At 44.3% G+C, this 10,431-nt stretch overlaps 3 non-coding genes across 3 annotated transcripts; 2 read left to right on the top strand and 1 right to left on the bottom strand.

The window, feature by feature from the left end:
- The first annotated feature begins 5,705 nt into the window (after positions 1-5,705).
- On the top strand, positions 5,706-5,779 carry trnan-guu (transfer RNA asparagine (anticodon GUU)). Its single transcript has one exon. It is a non-coding gene; the product is annotated as a tRNA-Asn (tRNA).
- Positions 5,780-8,350: 2,571 nt separating this feature from the next.
- On the bottom strand, positions 8,351-8,433 carry trnal-cag (transfer RNA leucine (anticodon CAG)). The gene has a single exon. It is a non-coding gene; the product is annotated as a tRNA-Leu (tRNA).
- A 1,327-nt stretch (positions 8,434-9,760) lies between these two features.
- trnav-uac (transfer RNA valine (anticodon UAC)) lies at positions 9,761-9,833 on the top strand. Its single transcript has one exon. It is a non-coding gene; the product is annotated as a tRNA-Val (tRNA).
- Positions 9,834-10,431: the final 598 nt, after the last annotated feature.

The following is a 10,431-nucleotide window of genomic DNA, read 5'->3' as shown; positions in this document are numbered from 1 at the left end:
TCTTTAAGCTTTTTTTTCCATCTTTGCTCAAGACCAAAATCAAGAATTTTTGCTGCCTGCAGCACACCAAAAGATTTGCTGCCCCTTGACCCCTCTGTACCGTAGCACGCAGTGAAGCTTAAGAAGTACATGGACCATGGGCTCGCTGAAAACTGACACCACTTTTGTTTCTGGACAATTGACCCAAGTCAAAAGGTGAGTGGAGAATACAAGAAACGATCCTGCTATCTCTCACATGCTCAGCGAGCACTCTATCAGAATCATAGAAAGGTTACAGCACGGAATGAGGCCATTTGGCCTATCGAGTCCACACCATTTGGCCTATCGAGTCCACAGTATCTCAAACTAATAGAGCACCTCAAACTAATAGAGCACCTCAAACTGTATTAGCTTGAGGTGCTGTATCAGTTTGAGGTGCTCTATTAGTTTGAGGTGCTCTATTAGTTTGAGGTGCTCTATTAGTTTGAGGTGCTGTATTAGTTTGAGGTCCTCTATTCGTATGAGGTTCTCTATCATTATGAGTTGCTCTATTAGTTTGAGGTACTATATTAGTTTGAGGTGTTGTAGTAGTTTGTGGTATTAGATTAGTTTCAGAATCTGTATCAATTTGAGGTGCTGTATTAGATTAAGGTGCTGTATTCGTTTGAGGTGCTGTATTAGTTAGAGGTACTTTATTAGTTTGAGATACTGTATTAGATTGAGATGCTGTATTAATTTGAGGTATTATATTGGTTTCAGGTTCTGTATCGGTTTGAGGTACTGTATTAGTTTAAGGTGTTGTATTTGTTTGAGGTACTGTATTAGTTTGAGGTACTTCATTCATTTGAGATGATGCATTAACTTGAGGTATAATATTCGTTTCAGATTCTCTATCCGTTTGAGGTACTGTATTGGTTTGAGGTACTGTTTTAGTTTGAGAAGCTCTATCAGTTTGAGGTGTTATATTAGTTTGGGGTATCTGTATTGTCAGGAAAGAGTTAGTCTTTATATTGAAGTAATATTAACCTTTAGCTTTTGCCTCTTAAGTAAGGAAGTATAAATCTCTGTTGGGAGAATGAAACTACAATCATAAGACAGATTTGCTTCATTTTATATGCAAGCATATGTTTAATATGGAGACGAGTAGATTCTGAAGTCCAAAAACTCTTGGATCGTAGCTGATATCATAATACTCGTAAGTTTAATTATCCTTTTGATATAAACAATTCTCTGACAATTATAACAAGGCCTTTAAATCATTCAGAGCTGGTGTGTATGTGTGTCAGACAGCATTTTGTGCTGTTCGTCTTACCAGCTTCACAGGGAAGCAGGAGAGGTGTGACATCTGTATGATTGCTACGTATCATTCCAAGCTGACGCAGCGGGAAAGGGCTGTACTGGGGAGAGATAAACACCATTCTGCTTTCTGGTCAATGGGCAAGGCCATATGTTCTCACCAACAAGTTCAAAAGTTAAGTTATAATTAATGCCGAAAGCAGAACACCTGGCTGTGCGGAAGGAGCCTGTTTGTACCACAAGGCGACATCTAGTGGAGGAGTGTAGTTAGGTGATGAGGGAAGTGATACTCTGATAACATCGAAAATTCTGGAAACCCTCAGCAGGTCAGGCAGAATCTGTGGAGAGAGAAACCGAGTTAATGTTTCAGGTCAATGACCTTTCATCAGAACCAAGTTGGGCAGTTGTGTTAGGTAATAGTATGAAACATTGGAATTGTTTCACTCATGTGAGGTGATTCGGGTACTTTTCTGTCTTTGGACGTTCAAGATCAAAAGGAAAATAAGGGCTCGTCCGGGATCTCTCACATATTTGGACAAACAACCCCGAAGCGAGAATCATAACACGAGACCAACGTGGCCATTGGCAAAAGCCAATGCACTCAAAAGCCAGCCATCGTAAAACCCGTTTTGGTGGATATCCTTGATAAGCAATTATGACGACAGGTTGCATAGACTAGACTTGCATTCCCTTGAGTATAGAATATTAAGGGGTGATCTAATTGAGGTGTTTAAGATGATTAAAGAATTTGACAGGGCAGATAGAGACTATTTTCTCTGGTGGGGAAAGTCCAGAACAAGGGGGCGTAACCTTAAAATTAGAGCTCGGCTGTTCAGGGGTAATGTCAGGAAGCACTTCTTCACACAAAGGGGAGTGGAAATCTGGAACACTCACCCCCAAAAAGCTGTTGAGGCCGGCGGTCAATTGAACATTTCAAAACTGAGATTGATTGGTTTTGGGGCTAATTTGGGAGTTTAGTGACTTTGACATTTTTCCCTGTGACTTGTATAGTTTCGATCGATGAAATGTTCGTGAAGAGAGTCAGTGTGAAGAGACTCAGCAGTTCATGTTTTCCCGAGACACTTCCTTCAGACCTGAGACCGAAAAGTTTGTCCTTTCCGTAGTGTAGCGGTTATCATGTTTACCAGTAACATGCAGAAAGTCACCGATTTGACCTCGGAGGGAAACATTTTGTTGGGACTTGCTCCCCATAAACCTCCAGGGTCGAGTTTGTTCATGCGTGAACGGGGCGACAAACCTTTTTAAATTTAACAGCGGCTGCACCGGATTCCTTGTATAATAAGCACTAAACATTTTTAAGCAGACTCCTAAAATACAGTATGTAAAACGGGAAGGGATAAAAGTTCATGACATACAAAACACAAAGATTTATTGACGTTTTAATTGTCACTTGGCAAACAAGTTAACATTTCCTTCAGTGTGCAACAGAACGTATTAATGGCGATTAAAAAAACATTAAATGTCTCACAGACTTGAATTATTTTTGTGCAATGAACTATTCCCAACCACAAGGGAACACTGCATCAAATATACATATTTAAGGATATAATAAGTTTTTATACATATATAATCTATGCTATCAGTAGACCTCGTGGAGAAACGGTAACTCGTCTGACTCCAGATTCTGAAGGCTGCGTATTTAAATCATGTCGAAATCACTATTTATCTTACCATTCATATCAGCCTGGATAATTTCGGAATTACTGCTTTTTAATAATAAACGGAACTTTTGTCACGAGTTCATTGTTCATTGCTCCCTGTCATTGATAATTGAAATGAAATGCTAATCTGGCAAAACCGGAGAACAAAATGTTAAACAAGCAAAACAAATACCGAGCAAAATTATTTGCAATGTTTGGGGGAAGTGCAGCTGAAAAGCAGAAGATCTGAATGGAATGATCAATGATTGAGCGGAATACATTGCTCGATTTGTTACTCGATTGCCTTCGACACCATGGAATTCAGGAGAACCTGTTTCATGGTTTGCACTGAACCCTTGGAGCGGAGCCAACAGCCGCTCGCTGCAACAACAGACAAGGAAGTAACAGTTTCCTCAGGCTTGGCTAGCTCAGTCGGGAGAGGCATTCCCCTCGGGATCGTGGGTGCGAGTTGCAACTTTTACGCTGCCCTCATGAGCGGACCCCAGCGCTCCATTTTCGCTGAAATGGAGAATTTCTCCGCAACCTTTTTCTTGATATCACAATTGCTGGCGGTGCGAGTGAAAACGGCCCTCAGCTATACTGTGAGTGCAAGAGACAAGTCTGTAGGTGCCGCGAGGCGTCCAATGAAAGTCAAAACTTTAAAAGAAGAGTTAGCGATTCAGGTACACAAACCTCGCTGGTGGACAAGAGATTTTTTTTTGTCAGAGGTTCCAGCCTTGCCTTCATCTCTTGCCTTTTGCGAGGCACTTGTTCTGGTTTAAATTTACAAACAGGATGAGTTGGTGATCGGGGGGACTGCAGGAGACTCAGCGGCCCCGGGTGAGACACAGAAAAATCCGCCTAAGCCCTGTCCCAATGTACGTATGTGGAAGTAAAGACGGGAGGGGACGGTGTGACGCTCCAGTCATACCCCCTGTCCGGGAACGCCTTGATTTTAAAATTCTCATCCTTGCTTTCAAATCCCACCAGAATCTCGCTACCCCACCCTATCATGTGGCTACAAGAGCAGGTCAGAGGCTGGGTATTCTGCGGCGAGTGACTCACCTCCTGACTCCCCAAAGCCTTTCCACCATCTACAAGGCACAAGTCAGGAGTGTGATGGAATACTCTCCACTTGCCTGGATGAGTGCAGCTCCAACAACACTCAAGAAGCTCGACACCATCCAGGACAAAGCAGCCCGCTTGATTGGCACCCCATCCACCACCCTAAACATTCACTCCCTTCACCACTGGCGCACAGTGGCTGCGGTGTGTACCATCCACAGGATGCACTGCAGCAACTCACCAAGGCTTCTTCCACAGCACCTCCCAAACACGCGACCTCGACCACCTAGAAGGACAAGGGCAGCAGGCGCATGGGAACAACACCACCTGCACGTTCCCTTCCAAGTCACACACCATCCCGACTTGGAAATATATCGCCGTTCCTTCATTGTCGCTGGGTCAAAATCCTTGGAGCTCCCGACCTAACAGCACTGTGGGAGAACCTTCACCACACGGACTGCATCGTTTAAGAAGGCGGCTCACCACCACCTTCCCAAGGTCAATAAATGCCGGCCTTGCCAGCGACGCCCACATCCGATGAACGAATAAAAAAAATCTCTGTGCTCCTCCAATTCTGGCCTCTTGCGCATCCCCGATTTTAATCGCTCCACCATTTGCGGCTGTGCCTTCAGCTGCCTCGGCCCCCAGCTCTGGAATTCGATCCCGAAATCTCTCCACCTCTCTCTCCTTTAACACATACCTTAAAATCTACCTCTTCGACTAAGCTTTTGGTCACCTGTACAAATATCTCCTGATGTGGCTTCGTGTCAAGTTTTGTTTAATAACGCTCCCGTGAAGCACCTTGTGAACTTTTACTACGTTAAAAGCGCTATATAAATGCAGGTTGTGTCCTCTGGTTATCGACCCTCCTGCCAATGGAAAAAGCTTCTCCCCATCCATTCTATCAAAATTCCCTCATAATTTTGAACACCTCTATTAAATCTATCCTTAACCTTTTTTTGCTCTAAGGAGAACAATCCCAGCTTCTCCAGTCTCTCCACATAACCCATCCCTGGACACAATGCAAGGCGGAGGGTTGCAACCAGGTTTGCAAATTATTGCCAGTCGGGAGCTGGACAAATCGAAAGGAACCGAAATGACAAACAGCTTTGTGAATCTGTAGATACGCTTTGGGAAACGGAATTGGAGACGAATAAAGGACTGACCAGACAGGCGGCCAAGACGCAGCTGAGTCGGCATGTCCCCCTGGAACAGTTACCCTGATGTTGTGGGTGAAATTTAGAGGTCGGAGCCATTCAAAGCGCTCCCAGTTACTGCAGATCAGGGATCAAATCCTGACATCAGCGTCAGGACGCTTAGAATACTTTTTTTATTCGTTCATGGGATGTGGGCGTCGCTGGCGAGGCCAGCATTTATTGCCCATCCCAAAACGCCCTTGAGAAGGTGGTGGTGAGCCGGCTTTTTAAACCGCTGCAGTCAGTGTGGCGAAGGATCTCCCACAGTGCAACGAACGAACAGACAAAGCACCGGTGGGCGCGCCGGTTGCAGGAGAGCTGGTTGGCGGTGATATCGATGCTGTGAGCGAGACCAGACCGTTTCCATGTTTCCACAAACAATGTCCCATCTTTTATTTCTGGAAAAGTAACACTGATAGTGGTCAATTGCATTTCTGTGGCTGCAAAATGAAACTTTGGGTAGGTGACACGCTGCTTTAGTGTATCTTGCAAAAAAAATATCCAGACGGTCTCTGTGGCGCAATCGGTAAGCGCGTTCGGCTGTTAACCGAAAGGTTGGTGGTTCGAGCCCACCCAGGGAAGAAAATTGCACCTTTTTCGTCCCACTTTCGGATTCATTCCCTCATTCTGATCGCCCTGAAGCCGGTGCCAAGTTTTGATTCCTCATCTGCAGCAACTGGGAGCACTTTAAATGACTCCGATCTCTTCATCTCATTTCAAGTTTTCTGATGTGTGATTTGGCTGCAAGAAAACACTCTGTGAACAATGTCATCTGATTCGCCATAATTTACACTGCCATCGGATATCAGGCACATGCAAAAAAAAACAGTGAAATGTTTGTGTGGGCGCGATGCTCTGAGATTCCCTGCCTGACCATCTCCACCGATCCTTCTCTGCAGCCTTCCGAAATACAGCGCAGTAAATGTATCTCTGTGAAATCAGCTCCTGGACAGTAATACGGAAATTAGTTTGGCTGAGGGGTTATATCCCTAACACGAGGTAAGCAGTGTCAGGTTTCCGTAGTGTAGTGGTTATCACGTTCGCCGAACACGCGAAAAGTCCCCGGTTCGAAACCGGGGAGAAAATATTTCGAAACCTTGTCCCCATTAAAAATGATTGAATACTGAACGAATCACATTGCTGATTAAATGTGAACAAAGTCCATATCTCCCAGCCCTGTTAATGCAGTCCGCTGAGAGCAGGCGATGAATGCCAGCGTGATTTTGGGGGTGAAGGCTGCTTGCAATGCTGTCTCATTACCGGTGGGATCTGGCGGAGATTTGATAAGCCTCATCCATTCAACCAATACATGAAACGGTGTTTGAGAAACATTCAAAAATATAATAACATCCAGGAGCCTGTCTTCAGAGTGCGTGGCGCAAAGGTCTGACTCCGGATTAAAAGGCTGGTGAACTTGATTCAGCTTTCTGAAATGTACTTGTCCATCCTTCAGAGGTCACGGGAAATATGTTTTTTGCCTTTCGAAAAAAGACGCGAAAGTTAGAGACATGTTTTGTTTTCAACACGGCTGGTGAAATTGCCGGACTATCATAAATTCGGAGTCGCCTTTGAAACATTTAAAGGCGACTACCTAAAAATCACTTCGTGCAAATTTAAAATCACGGTTCCTATTTATTTCGGTCTGAAAGAAATAATGATAAACGTGTCAGTTAGTGCCCGCAGTGAGACGGTGATGAACTTGCTTGCTGCGCAGTTCACCGCTGGGCTAAATTTGACGCCGTTTAAAGGACGCGAACCCACTCAATGTGAAGGATGAGCTCATAACCAACAGGTCCAGTCAACGTCAAACACCTCCTTTCTTGTTCAACGGAGGGAGCAGAGGCGTGTCCAGCATCAGACGCCAGCAACTTTAAGAAATGGAACAGATAAAGGCACAGATGCAAGTTCCAAATCTTTTCAATGCAAAGTTATTTCACTTTATTTAAAGTGCCGTGAGGCTGAAAACGGGTCCCAGATGATTTGCGTTCACTCATGACTTGTTTTCCAGTGTTGGTCCGTCAGGTTTGCGATTCAATTTGTATTGGATATTGAAGATATTTCAGGATGATTGCACATCATACTATGTGTAAAGCAACCATCTTGATAACTTCAATCATCACACACTCTGCATCGACGCTGCAGAGGCCCCAGCACCCCTTTCAATATTGTTTTTCTTAACTCACAGTTTTCAAAAGGGAATTGGATGAACGCTTGGATGGAAACATTTTCAGTGTTATGGGGAAACAGCAGGCGAGTGGGACGAACTGGACAGCTCTTTCAGAGAGCTGGCACTGGCACGATGGGCCGAATGGCGCTATGTTATTCTATGATTCTATTAATAGATCAATTTCCGCCTTTCACTGAGCCTCCCTAAATGGAGCGCAGTAATCGTGTCCCTGTGAAATAAGCTCCTGAACAGTAATATGGAAATTAGCGCGGCTGACCGGTTTGAAACTCTGGTTAGGCTCCTAACAGGAAATTTCCTCTCTAAGATTGATTCTTTTATCAATTATCTCCCCCCTTTGGATCTTATATGTCTTTACATATCTTTTTGATCTCTTCTTCTACTGTCACGCCCAAAATACCAGTCTCCCTGGTAAATACTGAAGCAAAGTGATTATTTAATATTTCTGCCATTTCGCTGTCATTGCCTGTGAGTTTGCCGTGTGTATCCCTTAGTGACCCTATTCCTATCCTAAACTTTTTTTGGCTGTTGATGTGTCTGGAACACTTTGCTTTTTTTGATATTCCTTTTTGCCTTTCTAATAGTTCTTTAGACTTCTTTCCCAGTCTTTTCACATTCCCCTCTCTCCTTTATTGTCCAGTGTGGGCCTTTTTCTTCAGTTTCAATTTTGCCCTTGTTTCTTTATTCATCCCTGGTGTGTCATTTCTGGCTGGTTTGTTCTTGCTTTTTAGTGGGATATATTTCTCCTGGACTCTATTGATCACTGTTTTAAATGTTTCCCACTGCTGTTCTATTTCTTTGTCCAGATCATTAATATGTCAAACATTTCACCGTTTGAAACTTCTCAAGTCACATTTCCATCACAAAGCCAGTTGCTTTTGTGGGAGGAGTAAATCAACTTGGTCGAAAAATCAGCTGCAGCCCAATCCACAAATAAAATATTTTCACGTCTTCGTAAAAGTAAGCATTGTCAGAAGTGGGATTCGAACCCACGCCTCCAGAAGAGACTGCGACCTGAACGCAGCGCCTTTGACCGCTCGGCCATCCTGACTACAAATTTAACATTTCATTCTGCATCAATTCTGCACCATTGGCCAGTGAACGCAACATAAATGTTTAAAATGATACTCGCCCATCGTGGGGCTCGAAACCACGACCCTGAGATTAAGAGTCTCATGCTTTACCGACTGTGCTAGGCGGGTTTTCGTGCTTTTCACCACCTTATCTGTTATTGCAGCAAGCAGGAGAAAGACTCCATTTCAGATTATTGGAATCAATTCTGAGGGACAGGATGAACTGTCACTTCGAAAGGCACGGACTAATCAAGGACAGTCAGCATGGATTTGTTAAGGGGAAGTTGTGTCTGACGAACCTGATTGAATTTTTCGAGGAGGTGATAAGAAGGATGGATGAGGGTAGCGCAATTGATGTCGTCTACATGGATTTTAGCAAGGCTTTTGAAAAGTTCCCACATGGCAGATTGGTCAAAAAAGGAAAGGACCATGGGATCCAAGGGAATGTGGCTTGTTGGATCCAAAATTAGCTCAGTGGCAGGAAGGAAAGTGTCATGGTCGACGGGTGTTTTTGTGGCTGGAAGGCTGTTTCCAGTGGGGTGCCGCAGGGCTCGGTACTTGGTCCTTTGCTTTTTGTGCTCCACATTTACGATTTGGACCGAAACTTAGGGGACATGATTAAGAAATCTGCGGGTGACACAAAAATAGGCCGTGTGGTTGATAGCGAGGAGGAAAACTGTAGACTGTGGGGGTTCAGGCAATTTTCTGATAACAAAGCACTCAATCCATCTCTGAACGCATTTTGAACGAATACGTGTGTTTGACCCAGCACAGGCACGATGGGCCGAATGGTCTCCTCTTGTGGACTAACATAATACGATGATACTAAGTGTTATCAATCGGAAAAGCAACACATTGCAAATAGGAGCAGAGAGAGGAAACTCGTCTAACAGCATAACAGCACGGTGAGATATTGTATTTGAGAAGGATGAGGAGGGATAGTTTATCATGGTGGTAGTCACATGGAGTATCATTTGTGACTTTGATAAGGACCATTTCATGCTGCGACTGGGGCAGAAACCTAATTGGAGATATTCAGCCCGGGCGCGGCCCCATCGTGCGCGGTGAGACGGAGGTGGGGGTGGGGGAAGTGTCAGAGCTGGGGCTCACCGGTGGAAGCAGCAGAAAAGTTTAAAACGGTACTCGCCCAACGTGGGGCTCAAAGCCACTACCCTGAGAGTTTTTAAAGAAAAGGCGGAGCAGCCACTGTCTGAATCTCTTGCTGGACTTGAAAGAACACATTCCAAGTACGAGCAGAGAGAGGACACCATTCAGTTGCCCATAGCGTTAAACAGCATGCCATCTGTTTCTGTAGTGTAGCGGTTATCACATTTGCTTTACACGCGAAAGGTCCCCGGTTCGATCCCGGGCAGAAACATTATGTTGGAACTTGGTCTCCATAAACATCCAGGTTAATTTTCTTCTCCTGCCAAAAAGGGAGACAGTGGCTGCTCCCTTGTTCTTTGTAAGCTGCATCTTTTACTTCATTAAGCAGATAACTTTGAGTGATAGAAAACTGATCCTCAGTGACGCTCATTTTAAATTTTATTTCCTTTTACTCTAAAAGGGTATATTGGCCTTGGAAGGAGCGCAGCCCAGAATTACCAGAATGTTAGCAGGGCTCGAAGGGTTAAATTATGAGGAGCGGTTACATACTTGTATTCCCTGGAATATAGAAGGCTTTTTAGGATTTTGAAAGTGAGATAGACAAATCCTTTCCTCTGGTGAGGGAGTCTAAGACAATATCAGAATATCACAATAGCTGTTTTACGAGTGAAAACGGCCCTACGCATCACTGTGAGTGTAAGAGACGAGTCTCTCGGTGCCGCGTCCTGTACAGTGAATGTCAAAACTTTTAAAAGTTGCAGAAAGTGTTAGGGATTCAGTTTCACAAACCTTTAATGGGAATGAGATTTTGTCAGAGGTTGGAGCGTTCCCTACTTCTCTTGCCCTTTGGGAGACACCTGTTCCGGTTT

Source organism: Heptranchias perlo, unplaced genomic scaffold (genome assembly GCF_035084215.1).
Source record: "Heptranchias perlo isolate sHepPer1 unplaced genomic scaffold, sHepPer1.hap1 HAP1_SCAFFOLD_52, whole genome shotgun sequence".
NCBI classification, from domain to species: domain Eukaryota; kingdom Metazoa; phylum Chordata; class Chondrichthyes; order Hexanchiformes; family Hexanchidae; genus Heptranchias; species Heptranchias perlo.
This window is presented reverse-complemented; position numbering and strand designations above follow the sequence as displayed.